Raw genomic sequence first — 14,936 nt, forward strand, 5'->3', positions numbered from 1 at the left:
AAAAATTTACATGTTGAATAATAATACTTTTATTATGTATCTATGGATGTAGGTTTTGAGAAGTTAAATTTATTTTGTTCTTTTATTTCTATTCTTATTTGTAAATGTGCTTTTATTTGTGTGATTTTCAACACATCAATTAAATGTGTTCTATCTCCTCATTCTCTTCTAAGTTTTTTATTGCAATGCCTTTATCAAAATTTTGATAGCCGATGTTGGTTTTCTATTATTTTTTTATGGGATAAATCATGTTGTGGTGAAGATGCACTAAATCAAGTTGAATGATATATCCATGTTAAAAGAATAACAAGAAACTTAGTGCAAAATACGTTATTGAAACAAATTTGATAAAATTATAAAATACTTTTAAATTATAAAAAAATAAATAGTTAAGTTTAAAAATATTTCAAATATCTCTTTACTTCCTTTATTTAAATTCTAATAAAATCTCTTTTCTTATACGATACTAAAAATTATAATATACCACTTGAACATGTGGTTTATTTAAATTCTAACAAAATCTCTTTTCTTATACGATACTAAAAATTATAATATACCACTTGAACATGTGGTAGGTTTTGTATCTTTCATATAACTTTTACCCATTGTAAATCTGTTGTATCTTTTTATTTAGTGTCATTGTTTTATGTGTGTATCCCAAGTGTTTCATTCAATATATTTTCTATTATTGATCAAAACAAATTTGAAAATTCGTACAAAGAATAAATATTAAACTAATAATAATTTAAAAGTAACATATATTTTTTATTTTTTAAATTTTATATACGTTAATGGTAATAAAAAAAGATTTATGACAATAAATTATTATATTATAATAAATGAAATGTTTTTATATGAATGTAATGATAAAATTAGACTTATGAAAATGAGTTGGAAAATAATTAAAAAAAATTATCAAAACAATATTCTATATTATAAAAATAAATAACAAACAAAAATATATTAAAAAAAAGTAAAAAAAGATCAAATACGTCATAGAAATAATTTAATACACAATTAAAGAAAAATCAAACAAAGAAAAACAAATATATAATTAAGGGTATGATAAGACGTGATAAGTACCTTGGTGACTTAAAAAACCTTTTTAAATATCAAATTAGTTAAACCGATGAGAGATCATATAAATTTTAGCAAAAGAAAATTCTTTAAATCAAACAAAAGTTAAGGATAAAAGAGAATAAAGAAGATAAGTTTTTCATATTACCTAGTAAAAGTATGATTTATTCGATTGAACACTTGAAATTGAAAGTCAACAATTCTCATGTAAAAAAAATATTAAAAGGAAAATTATTTGATTTATTGTAAGCGCCAAAATGTTGAAAACATAAATTGAACTCAAACTTTACATCTCCAAATCCAAAATAAATCCAGAGTACAAAAATAGTAAAAATAATTGTAGAATTAAAAATCCCCAAGCTGTCATGCTTTGTCGCTAAGTCTCACCAGCACCTCCTGCAACATCATCTGCTCCCATGTAACGAGTTACATGATCATCGCCAAACGCACACAGATAGGGTGAGCTTAAAAGAATAAAAATGCATTATAATGTACATTACAATAACAATTTAAAACCCCTAACACTTCTGATACACCTAAAACTCAGACCCAAACATTCACATCTTCCCTTGGACGCCCCTTGATCCTACACCCTTTGATGAATACATTGGTCGATACTTGCTGCCACGAGTGTCCAATCACCCCTATGACTACAGGCCACCATCTACAGTCCACATGCGAAAATGATCTTGTTATGGACTACAATTTGCAACACCAAGTGGACTTCCCCAACACAAACCGCAATTCGTATTATTCCTAAGACTACCAAACTTGTAACATCCCGATCGGATATTACGGTTTTATATAAGAAAATAAAATAAGAAAATAAAATCTCATTAATTATAAATCCATTTCCCAAAAACACGGGAAATTTCAACTTTTATTTAGTAATAAATGTTCTCAAAATCTCTATCATAACTCAATATAAAATCCATAATAAAAACCAAGTCTAATAATGTAAATTATTACAACTATTCCAAAACTTAATAAAAAAACTGATAAAAACTCTTCCCAAGTCTAGCCCCGCTCCGGCTCTAAGCCTCACTAGATCCACCTACAACATCATCTGCTCCCGTGTACCATGTACACGATCATTGCCAAACACAAGCAGATAGGGTGAACTAACAAAATAAACATATATATATATATATATATATATATATATATATATATATATATATGGCACAATTATACAAATCACACAATCACACCAAAGGAATTCCATCCTTTGATATCACATGGCCACCACCATTTTAATTGTGTTCTACGTCTTCTAGTGAATACCTCAAGGTGTCTTGCTACCATACCTATCGGCCACAACCGATAGAGCACGTGCAGGAAACCATGCTACGGATCATACACCGTAATGCCAGGTGGAGTTCCCATATACGAACATAGTCTGTAACGTCCCAAGACTACCAAACTCGTCAGCTAATTACTGAGGAGGGCAATCTATTTGGACCCATCCGTACAGGCCACAACCAGCACACTCACACCGGTAACACTCGCCAACCTGAGCTCAACTCAAGGGTTCCTCGTGTTCATCCGCCATCTCGAGCTCAACTCGAGGGATGCCATTCCAAGCTCAACTCGAGGAATGCCACGTGCTTAACCCTTATCCCGAGCTCAACTCAAGGGATACGTTCCGAGCCACAACTCAAGGAACACTAGCAAGCCGACCTTTAAGATATCCTAGAAGCCTTGTAGATCACACACATCATAACAAGCATAGCCACAATCTGTTGTCGCAAAACCGCCTGGTGTTGCTCACGAGGTGCCATGCGTTGTTCGCCTCCAGACCGCCTGGCAGGGGACACGTACCGCCAGGCGCAAACGCGCCTCTGATGCCCATGCCTGCAGTTATCGCCTGGCAGAACAATCCTCACCGTCAGGCGTCACACGTTCCAGTAGCCACTAGTTTTGAAACTACCGCCTGACAGCTCCAAACCTTCCGCCAGGCAAAACATCAGTACAACGAGTTGCACTGGTTATTCCCTTGTAGTTTGATTTTTCCCAAGTTCGTGTAAGTGCTACAACCAAATTTCCACCTCTATTCCCATAACAATTCCTTGTACCCATGTACTACTTTCATATACATGTAAGGGTATCCCCAACTCCAACCATGTTATTTCAGCCATTTGCCACAAAGCTATTCCCTTCCAAGGGCTCTAAAACAGTTAGGTAACATCCATGTGTTCCCCGCCTCAATCCAGCACATATATATATATATATATATATATATATATATATATATATATATATATATATACATATATATATATATACATATATATATATATATATATACATATATATATATATACATATATATATATATATTCGTTTATGGTCCTAGCAGCACTTTAATATTTACATTACCCATGATAGCTCCCTGTAGTACCCCTTAATGTTCCATAAACTCTTTTATACGCAAATATGATCAATTCGCTTACAAGATAAATTGTGAAACCAGCAATCGTGCATAACATATATCTCTCGCTAATGACCTCCAAATAAAATCTCCACCGTTCAAAGTGAAGAGCTACATGTTATGGACCACTTGTCAAAATTTCACCTAAATCGAACGGTTAACGAACCGGGAATTGCAGTTTTACGAAAATTGCACAAATCAGAAAAAATGGTGGTGCCTAGCGCCTAGCAATCAGGAACCTTGTGCCTGGCGGTACAAAGTTAGCGCTAGGCGATTCCTGTTCCGCAAAAATACAAAAAATAGCGTTTTTCGTAATCAGAACACCACACATCTCTAATGAAAATAATAATAATAAAATGAAATGAAAAATAATAATAAAATAGTAATACTAATAAGATAAAATAATAATAATAAAATAAAACAATAATAATAAAATAAAACAATAATAATAAAACAATAATAATGATAATAAAATCATCATTAAAATAAAACAATGATAATAATAAAAATAATAGTAAAATAATAATAATAATAATAATAATAATAATAATAATAGTAAATAATAATCATAATTGTTTTGTATATAGAAGAAAAAATTTAAACATCACGTCAAGGTAAAAAGAAGAATCATAATAATCATAGCAGTGATGAGTTCACAAAGACAACTCAATACAATGGAAACCACAAGCACACATATACTCTCTGTAAAACCACATACAACAATTATAAAATAATAATAATTGTTATATAGAAAATAATTATGATTATTATTTACTATTGTTATTATTATTTTACTATTATTTTTATTATTATCATTGTTTTATTTTAATGATGATTTTATAATCATTATTATTGATTTATTTTATTATTATTATTTTATCTTATTAGTATTACTATATTATTATTATTTTTCATTTAATCTTATTTTTATTTTCATTATTATTATTTTTATTTTTTATAGTTTCGTTTTATTATTATTATAATTATTATTATTTATATTATTATTATTATTTTGATTATTATTATTCTTATTCTTATTATTATTAATAATTTTATTTTATAATTATTTTTATTAGTATTATTACTTAATTTTATTTTCCTAGGGGTCCCACGAAAAAGCTATAGTTCACACTTTTATCATGTAATACAACTCCTCTAGGGCAAGATTCAACATTAAATAAAAAGGTTTGCAAAGATAATGTACCAAAATACGACATGAACAAGGAAAGGAAAATTAGAACACACCCCATGATTATTTATGCAGCATCAAAAGGTGTGGTGTGGTATATAAGGAACGAAACAAAACCAGGTAACCAGTCCCAACGTGACTCCTCCCGCAACACCAAGAACTAACCCGACTCCAAGGATGTTAATTGTAATTTGAAATAAAGAATTATCTAGAAGTCTCTTAGTTTCCCTAAAATAAGGTCTAGAAATTCTAGAATGTCCTAATTAATGAAGGATGTAGAAAATTCCATAGTGGAGCATTAATTAGAGAAGCTCCTAGAAATGAGTCTAGATCTCTCCATTAGCTCCTATAAATACCTCGTTGTACTTGGCATTTTCAATCAAGGAAATTTGAGTTCTCTCTTTTAAATATCACCTCTTCCTCTAACAAAGGATACCCTTACGTGGCCACTTAAACATCCAAAACCAGCGCCCCTACACCAGCTTTGAATGTCCCCACAACTCACGTAACACTTGGGAGAATCACCCCAAAAGAAACATCCAATTGGGCTAGGAAGTGGGTTGATTCCCATAACTCATACAACACCAGGAATCCCTCAAAGCCAGACGCATAGCAGCAAAGAAGATAGGATATCGGACATCTCATCTCACATGAAAGGGATTTTCACTTCCTGTTAAATGGAAAGGATCATGTCAATGGAACCATGCGTTCCATTTGCGTGATATGTACACACACACAATAGATAAAAAAAACCAAAGTATAAAGAAAGCAAAAGAAAAGTTAAAACCCCAACATTAGTTTATGGAAACAAACCGTAACCAAGCAACACCAATCACCAATTCAATCACGCAGACATCAGTACATATGCGCTCACAACTCATCCAAACCCAACACAACCACAAGCAAGCCACTTTTAAGCATCAAATAACAACGATAACAGAAAAGAAAGAAAGCTTCAAACAAAAACAAAAAACAAACTCAGCTACCCCTAACCTGTAAATCCCACCAAAATTGCTCCATTAATGTTCTTCCTTGCTCCCACATTGATCCCCACTCTTGAGACCTTCTCTTAGACGCTTCAATATCAGGCGACTTTATTTATAATGATCCGACAATTTGTTCTAGTAAAACCATTTGATAGTCTCTAAAATTCGTTTATAGCTGTCTTTAGCATTAACACATTGACTAATTAGTTTAAATTTATCATTATTATTAAAATATGACTAAATGAAATCTAATTAAAACTACAATGATGAAATTATTTTCTAAAATTAGAGACATCAAGATCAAAGATTAATTCAAAAAATTATATATCTATATTAAAAATGTTTTAAATGATAAATAGTCAAAATTTTCACTCAATATAGAAATATGCAATGATCACTGATGCAACACGAAACATATTTAATTTAAATGCTAACTTATATAGCTGCATAGTTTCCTTTTTCAGTGAGAAATTTGAACATTGAAGACTCCTATGGATAAGCATCTTACAATTAAACATTCATCTCAATCTCAAAGAAGAAAGTGTTGAAGCTAAATTTAAATGAAATCATATCATTTATGAAGGACTGCAAGTATGTAGAAAACCCTTTAAGATTTGATCAAGCAATGGAAAATTAATTAAGAATAAAAGATTAGCAACCACTCAACAATCAAATTTAAAAGAGCTACTATATATTCATATTTCTTTCAAGAAATGAAGTAACAACAAGAGAGAGAGAGAGAAATATACAAAGAAATACATGGTTTAAATCAAATGATATAACACCCTGAGTCTAATGACTTTAAATGCTTTTGATGATAACATAAACTATCAAGAATAGTTTGCAAATACTGTGTACATAACATATTTTGAAGTTTTTTGCAGGAACCATATATCAAGTGATAAGAAAATCACTAGACAAAAGAATATTTTTAAGCCTATCAAATTATGCAGGTTGAGCAAGTTAAACATTGCAACATCCTTGACAACTTTGAAATTTTCCTTGTGTTTAGATTGTACTCTCGTATTGAGAGTATTGTTCTCATCATTATTCAAGTAGAGAATTCCTAATCTCTAGGGGAGATTAAGAAGGTATACCTATAGAGCTTTATAGAGCTTGATACTCATGTGATAACTAGAAAGGTTGATACTCATGTAATACCCAAAGAGGTTAAACATCGTGTCATAACTAGAAAGGTAGATACTTGTGTGATACCTAGAGAGGTTGATACTCGTGTGATACCTGAAGTATTGTCATAAAAGCTTGGTTATAGTGGTTTGATGAATTCTAGAAGATTGAAGAATTTGAAGATTTTTGTAATCGTGTCCTTGATTAGTTTAGTTTGTTTAGCTTGTATCTATGAGTTATTTAATCTATTAAAAAGAGTGTTTACCAGGTTAAATGTCATTTATATATAGAGATGTGATTAACGTATTAAATCGGCTAAAATAACTAATAATCAGCTAATTTCACTAAGATAAGTGCAATCAACCGATTGGTCATTATTTTTAACCAACTTAATATGTAAGTTAGCATAGTCTATATATTCAGACCTTTGCTCTTTGAGAAGAAAGTCTTTTTTTCTCTGGAAAATCTTTTGGACATATCATCAAACACTTTTCAAGAGAGAGTTGGAGGTGTTAAATCTATGAGAACTTGTTCATGGTGCTTGGATATGTGATTGTCTACATCTTGGTCTTGGAAGAAGATTCTTTGATTAGCTAGGGAGAGCTAATCATGTAGGTTTTGTTAATCATGTGTGTTGTTTCCTGTATCTAGTGTGATTCCAGGTTTGCAAGAGTGTGTCTTGCTATTAGGTGTGTCTCTTCTTGTAGGTGTTTCAAGAAGTTTATGGTTGTTTATGTTTCAAGAAATTGTCTAGAAAGAAATCTTGTAATTTCTTGATATAGTGGAAAGTCAAGTTCAGATTGTTTTGGCTAAACTAGTTGTAACTCTTATGAGGGAACCAATATAAAAAAATTGTATGCCTCATTATTCTTTTTTTTATCAATTTGTAATTTCTTCATCTTTATATCAAGAAATTAAATAAGTTGAAATTGTATGACAAACTTAAATATGATTTGAGTGTATAATCAAATCATTTGTCATTCTAAAATAATCTTGATCAATCTTTGGTAAAATAAATTGATTGTGTTTGTCACAACTTGCTTTGCGAAAATAACCAAGTAATATGTCAAAAATAACCAAGTAATATGTTAGAACTTTAACTACCTATTTTCTTATTTCAATCAGTTAAAATGTGTGTTTAGTAATAATGTGTGTCACAACCGGAATCGCGACGGGAAGGCGAACCAAAAAAGAAAACGGGTTTAAAATGATATTGGGAGTCGTCACCACAGTTATTTTTGGAAAACTATGGAAAACCATAAAATAAAGAAAGTCTGCGAAAAACCAAATTTTGGATTCGGGAGTCGGTTACGCGTAGGGAAGGTGTTAGCACCCTACGTGCCCGCCCAAGGGCGGTACCTTTAATTAAAAATGCAAAGTTGATGTGGTTTTCAAAATGTTAATTTTCCCCCCAAAAGAAATATAATAAGACAAAAAAAGCTAAAAAGAAACAAAAATATTTTTTTTTAATTTTTTGGGCCCGACAAGGATTGACCTTGGTCCTACGTATTCTCATTAAGGATGAGAAATCAGGGTTACGTAGTTCTTTAAAAGATATTTGAAAAACAGTTGAGAAGAAGATTTGATTTTTTATAGGTGAACCTGACAAAGACTGGCCTTGCTCCTACGTATCTCACGGTGGAGAATCAAGGATTACGTAGTTCTTAAAAACGACATTTTTGTTTGAAAATATTGATACTTTTATATTTTTATATTTTGTATTTTTTTGGTGTTTCTTAATTACTTGAAAATATGTGTCATATGACGCGACCGATCGGACAGACACTAAAAGAGAAAGAAAACCATTTTTGATTTTTTTGAAAATGAGTGTCACACGGTGCGGGCGACCGGGCAAACACAACAAAACAAAAGAGAACATTTTTCGTTTTTAGATTTTTTTCTATTTTTTTGTAATTTTTTATAATTTAAAATATTTTCATTTTCTCTTTTTAAAATAAAAATAATATTAAATAAATAAATAACAAATAAGGATAAAAATAAAAATAACAAAAAATAACAAAAAAATAACAAAAAGAATAAAAGAAAGATAGAAAAATAATAATAATAATGATAATAGGGTGCATGAGTAATGTGTGAGGTGCGTGAAGTGAACATAAAACACAGGCCCAAAATAAGATAAGCATAAACAGGGGTGCAAGGTTATCAATTATGGTGGTGCGCAAAGTAAAACATGAAACAAGTGTGGCAGGGGTGTGAGGTTAGTAAACATCAGGGGTACTCACAGTAAAATTAAAACAGGGGTGCAAGATAAAGGAAAAGGGGTGCGAGATAAAGGAAAAGGGGTGCACAAAGACAAAAATGGGGGGTGTAGGGATTAAGAATGGGAGTTCACGACATAAAGATGGGCCTGCCAGCCCAAACCCAACCTTTTATTATTATTTTTTTAAGACATCATAAACCCTAATAGGTTTATTTCTGTTTCTCTTTCTTTCGCAGCCGCCACACCACCATGCCACCACACCACACCACCATGTCACCGCGCCACCGCCGGCGAGACCCGCAGTCGTCGATGCCAGCCACCACCGGAGGCGTCGCCGACGAGAACCCAAGTCCCTAAATCCTCGCGCTTCGTTTCTTCTCCCGCACGCGAGACAGTGTCGTGACCACCACCACCGGAGCAACACCGTCGACACCGCTCTTCACCAGTGGTTTCGTCGACGTCGAGGCCTCTTTCTCAATCCGCGTCGTGATCGGGACACCAACTTCAGGGCCAACTGTCGGGCCTCCACCTCCGTTAGAAGCTTCAACTCGTCACCAGTGATGCTGCCGGCGATTCTTTTTCGTCTCTTGGTTTTACCGTTTCCGATGGCATGGAATGGAAGGGGGTTTGGTTTTAGTTCTTGTGGTTGGGGTGTGATGGTCAGGATGAGGGTGGAAGAAAGGGATTAAGGCTTTGAATGTTATTCGGGGATGGAGGTCCGTTAGTGGCTCTTTGGAAGAAGATTGGGTCTCTGTTTTCTTGATTTTACGCAGGTGAGCAACGAAGACAAAACAAGAAATAGGATGGTGTTGTATGGTAGCCATTATTCGACAATGGACAAGTAAGAAAAAAAATTGTACTCTGTTCTTTATTATTTTTACGCAGGTGCGATGGGAATAAACAAAATAAATAATAGATGTAACTATGCTCACCTCAAATCATCTCTCATCCATACATTCATGAACATCAATATCAAATCACGTTAACAGAAGCTCCAATTCGTACATCCATGAACATCAACAGCAACATCAAGTCACGGTAACATAAGCTAAGAAGGAGTTAAGAACACTTACCGTGAAAATAAAACTTAATGCATTAACAGCTTTGCTTCCGTTTTCAATTTTGACTCCTCTCCCTCTCAAATTTCTAGTGCCTTCTCCCCTCTGTAGTAATCCAAAAAAAAAGAGCCCCTTTTTCACGAATCTTCCCCTTTTTATTTTGTAACTATCTCCTTTGTTCTGTTCACTCTTCTCTGCACCTTCCAATCTCGAAATTTGAGACAAGGTTGAGAGCAGATGTTGCTTCCTGCTTCTTCAGCCATCATGACCATGTTACATGTCATTGCCAATACAAAACCATGATAGCATAGCAGACATGAGTCTGATAACAGAGAGATCTCACGTTACCTCTACCTTTCTTTTCCTTTTTTTCTTTTTCTTTTTTTTTCTTTCTTTTTGTTGTTTTTTTATTAAACTAGAATGAGAGACGTAAAACAAAAAAAGGAGCTATAATAATATAAAGGAAAATAATGTAACAATAAAAATAATGAGCCTAAAGAAATAAATAAATAAATTAAATTAAAAATAAAATAAATAAAATAATAAAAATAAATAAAATAAAATAAACATAGATATTTATTTTTTTCTCAAACTAAAACATATTTTTTTACCCTTTTCTTTTATTTTATTAATTATTCTTTTATTTATTCTTCTCAATTGAACTTTAATTAATTAATTTTTGTTTATTATTTTTATCATTGTTACCCGGACGAAATTGGGTGTTGACAGTTGTCCCTCTTTACTTAGATTTTACTTGATAATATAAAATTTTAACTTTCATAGGTTATCAAGGTAAAAGATGAGTAAAGATAAAAATACTAATTTCGTTTAGGTTTCAAAGGAAAAGAGGAAAAAAAACAAATCAATCATATACAATGAACAATTCAAAGAAGAGGGTCGTGATCCAAAGAAGAAAACAGACTCGACCATTCCGAAGGAGAGGGTTCCATTGTGACAAAGAAATCAATGACCATTCCATTGGAGAGGGCCTTGACGTGAAGAAGGAAATAAATGACCATTCCATTGGAGAGGACCTTGATGTAAACATAAGAAAATCAATGACCATTCCATCGGAGAGGACCTTGATGTAAATATAAGAAAATCAATGACCATTGCATCGGAGAGGGCCTTGATGTAAACATAAGAAAATCAATGACCATTCCATTGGAAAGGGCCTTGATGTGAAGAAAGAAATCAATGACCATTCCATTGGAGAGGGCCTTGATGTAAACAAAGAAATCAATGACCATTCCATTAGAGAGGGCCTTGATGTAACAAAGAAATCAATGACCATTCCATCGGAGAGGGCCTTGTGTTAAGAAAGAAATCAATGACCATTCCATTGGAGAGGGCCTTGATGTGAACAAAGAAATCAATGACCATTCCATTGGAGAGGGCCTTGATGTGAAGAAAGAAAATAATGACCATTCCATCGGAGAGGGCCTTGATGTAAACATAAGAAAATCAATAACCATTCCATCGGATAGGGCTTTGATGTAAACATAAGAAAATCAATGACCATTCCATCGGAGATGGCCTTGATGTGAAGAAAGAAATCAATGACCATTCCATTGGAGAGGGCCTTGATGTGAAGAAAGAAATCAATGACCATTCCATTGGAGAGGGTCTATATATGAAAGGAGAACCCGAAGTTTGATTTTGATGTGTCAGTAAACACTACTTGAATGCTTAGCACCGGCAAGATTCAATCTTTAGGCAAATGATGTAATGCGGTGAGGATGCATAAATGCATGGATGCATGGATAAAATTTATAGGAAGCTTTATTTTTTTGCCTTTTATTTATTAATTTTTTTTCCACGACACCCTCCAAAAATGAGTCTGCTTTTGGTGAATGTACCTGTGATGCCTCGTTGGTATGCATATACTTTTATTCCTTTTTTTGTTTATTATTCTCTTTACAAACTCAGCGTGACATCTATTGCTTTAAATTTATGGAGAGAACAAATGGTGTTTATTTAATGAAAAACAAAGCAGAATACAACAAAATTTGGAGACAATGTCAATACCCCCTAGTAGCACTTCCTATCAAGGAATCATCATGTATAAAATTTTTTGACCGCATCAGAATTGATCGGTAACGGTAACTCCTCTCCATCCATCCTTGTGAGAATTAGTGCCCCACCAGAAAATGCTTTCTTCACCACATACGTGCCTTCATAATTTGGAGTCCACTTGCCCCTATGATCCTTTTGTATAGGTAAGATCTTTTTCAAGACTAGCTTGCCTTCATGGAACTCTCTAGGGCGCACCCTTTTGTCGAATGCTTTTTTCATCCTTCTTTGGTATAACTATCCATGACACACTACTGCTAGCCTTTTTTCCTCAATGAGATTAAGCTGGTCAAATCGGGCCTGAACCCATTTTGCATTTCCAATTGGGTCTCCATTAACACTCGTATGGATGGGATTTCTACTTCGAAGGGTATTACTGCCTCCATTCCGTACACCAGAGATAAAGGTGTTGCCCTAGTTGATGTACGTACTGAGGTGCAATACCCATGCAAAGAAAATGGAAGCATCTCATGTCAGTCTTTATACGTGACCACCATTTTCTGTAAAATTTTCTTGATATTCTTATTAGCAGCCTCGATTGCCCCATTCATCTTTGGACGATAAGGAGAAGAATTATGATGTTGAATTTTAAATCCTTCACACAATTCAGCCATCATTTGATTATTCAGATTGGTGGCATTATCAGTGATTATCTTGCTAGGCAACCCGTACCTACAAATTAACTCTCTTTTTATGAATTTAGTCACAACTTTCCTAGTCACACTAGCGTAGGAAGCAGCTTCCACCCATTTAGTGAAATAATCAATTGTAACTAGAATGAAGCGATGTATGTTTGAGACTTTTGGCTCTATAGCTCCGATGACATTTATCCCCCACATTAAAAACGGCCATGGGCAGACATTAAGTTTAAAGTAGTGGGTGAAGTATTGATATTATCTGCATACTTCTGACATTTCTCGCACTTTCTCACATGTGTGCAACAATCATTCTCCATAGTCAACCAAAAGTAACCAGCCCTCAAGATCTTTCTAGCCATCGAGTGTCCATTAATATGTGTGCCAAAAGTTCCTTCATGAACTTCCTCCAATATTGACTTGGCCTCTTTTGCACCCACGCATCGAAGGAGAACCATATCATGATTTCTCTTGTACAACACATCCCCACTCAGGATAAAATTTGCAGCCAACCTTCTCAGTGTCCTTTTATCATTCTCAAATGCTTCTTCGGGGTATTCTCTGGTTTTTAGATAGTGTTTAATATCAAAATACCACGGCTTACCATCTAACTCTTCTTCCATGAAATGGCAATATGTTGGCTCTTCGTGTCTCTTCATCCTGATTAATCTTGAACATCGATGATAAGGTAGCTAAGGCATCTGCCAATTGGTTATCCTCTCATGGAATGTGGTGGAATTCAATGAAATCAAAATACTCCACCAATTCCATGATATAAGTTCTGTAAGGAATCAACTTCTGATCCCTGGTCTCCCATTCTCCCCTTAGTTGATGGATAACTAACACTGAATCTCCACACACATTCAAAAATTTTGCCTTTGACTCAATTGCGACTTGGATGCCCATAGCGCATGCTTCATATTCAGCGATATTGTTCATGCAATTAAAACACAACCTTGTTGTCATCAGAATGTATTGGCTTTCTGGAGATATTAGTATTGCCCCTATACCATGTCCCATGACTTTAGAAGCCCCATCGAATAATAACGTCCATTTCTTTATGTTCTCATCTTCTTGGTCATCTTCGAGCAAGGCCATGATGTCCTCATAAGGAAATTCGGGTTGCATCGACTAGTAATCGTTAATGGGTTGTTGAGCCAGATATTCAGCCAAAGCACTACCCTTGATGGACTTCTGAGTGACATACACAATGTCGTATTCTGATAATAGCATTTTCCACTAGGCTATCCTTCCAGTGAGAACGGGCTTTTCAAAAATATACTTGATAGGGTCAGTCTTGGATATCAACCAGGTTGAATGACTCAACATGTATTGTCTTAGACGATGGGTAGCCCATGCCAATGCCCAACAAGTTCGCTCTAAAAACTAGTATCGATGTTCACATTTTGTGAATTTCTTGCTCAGGTAGTATATGGCATGCTCTCTTTTTCCAGTTTCGTCATGTTGAACCAACACACAACCCATTGACTCATTGAGTACCGTCAAATACATAATGAGTGGCTTCCCTAGTTCGGGTGGGCGTAACACAGGAGGATCTTGTAGATATTGTTTAATTTTGTCAAAAGCAGCCTGACAATCTTCATTCCACTCAACAACCTGATTTTTACGCAATAGCTTGAATATTGGTTCACAAGTGGCGGTTAACTAGAGATGAACTTAGCAATATATTTCAGTCTGCCTAAGAAACCCCGCACCTCCTTTTCTGTACTGGGAGCAGGCATTTCGATTATCGCATGCATCTTGTCGGGATCGACTTCTATCCCCTTTTGACTGACAACAAAACCCAAACACTTTCCAGATCTCACACTGAATGTGCATTTAGTCGGGTTTAGTTTAAGTTTAAATTTCCTCAATCTCTCAAATAATTTCCTTAGGTTGAGGATGTGTTCTTCTTCTGACTCAGACTTGGCGATCATGTCATCTACATAAACCTCGATTTCTTTGTGCATCATATCATGAAAAAGCGCCATCATGGCCCTTTGATAAGTTGCCCCAGCATTCTTAAGCCCGAAAGACATCACCTTATAGCAAAATGTTCCCCACAATCTGATAAATGTGGTCTTTTCCATATCTTCAGGTGCCATCTTAATCTGATTATATCCCGAGAAGCCATCCAT

The 14,936-nt window shown here is 34.1% G+C and overlaps 1 pseudogene; it reads right to left on the reverse strand.

Annotated features, from left to right (window-relative positions):
* Positions 1 to 12,636: 12,636 nt before the first annotated feature.
* On the reverse strand, positions 12,637 to 14,936 carry LOC146887564 (uncharacterized; annotated as a pseudogene).

This window comes from Vigna unguiculata, chromosome 3 (genome assembly GCF_037176805.1).
Source record: "Vigna unguiculata cultivar grain cowpea cultivar isolate G323 ecotype 2 chromosome 3, ASM3717680v1, whole genome shotgun sequence".
In the NCBI taxonomy this organism is placed as follows: domain Eukaryota; kingdom Viridiplantae; phylum Streptophyta; class Magnoliopsida; order Fabales; family Fabaceae; genus Vigna; species Vigna unguiculata.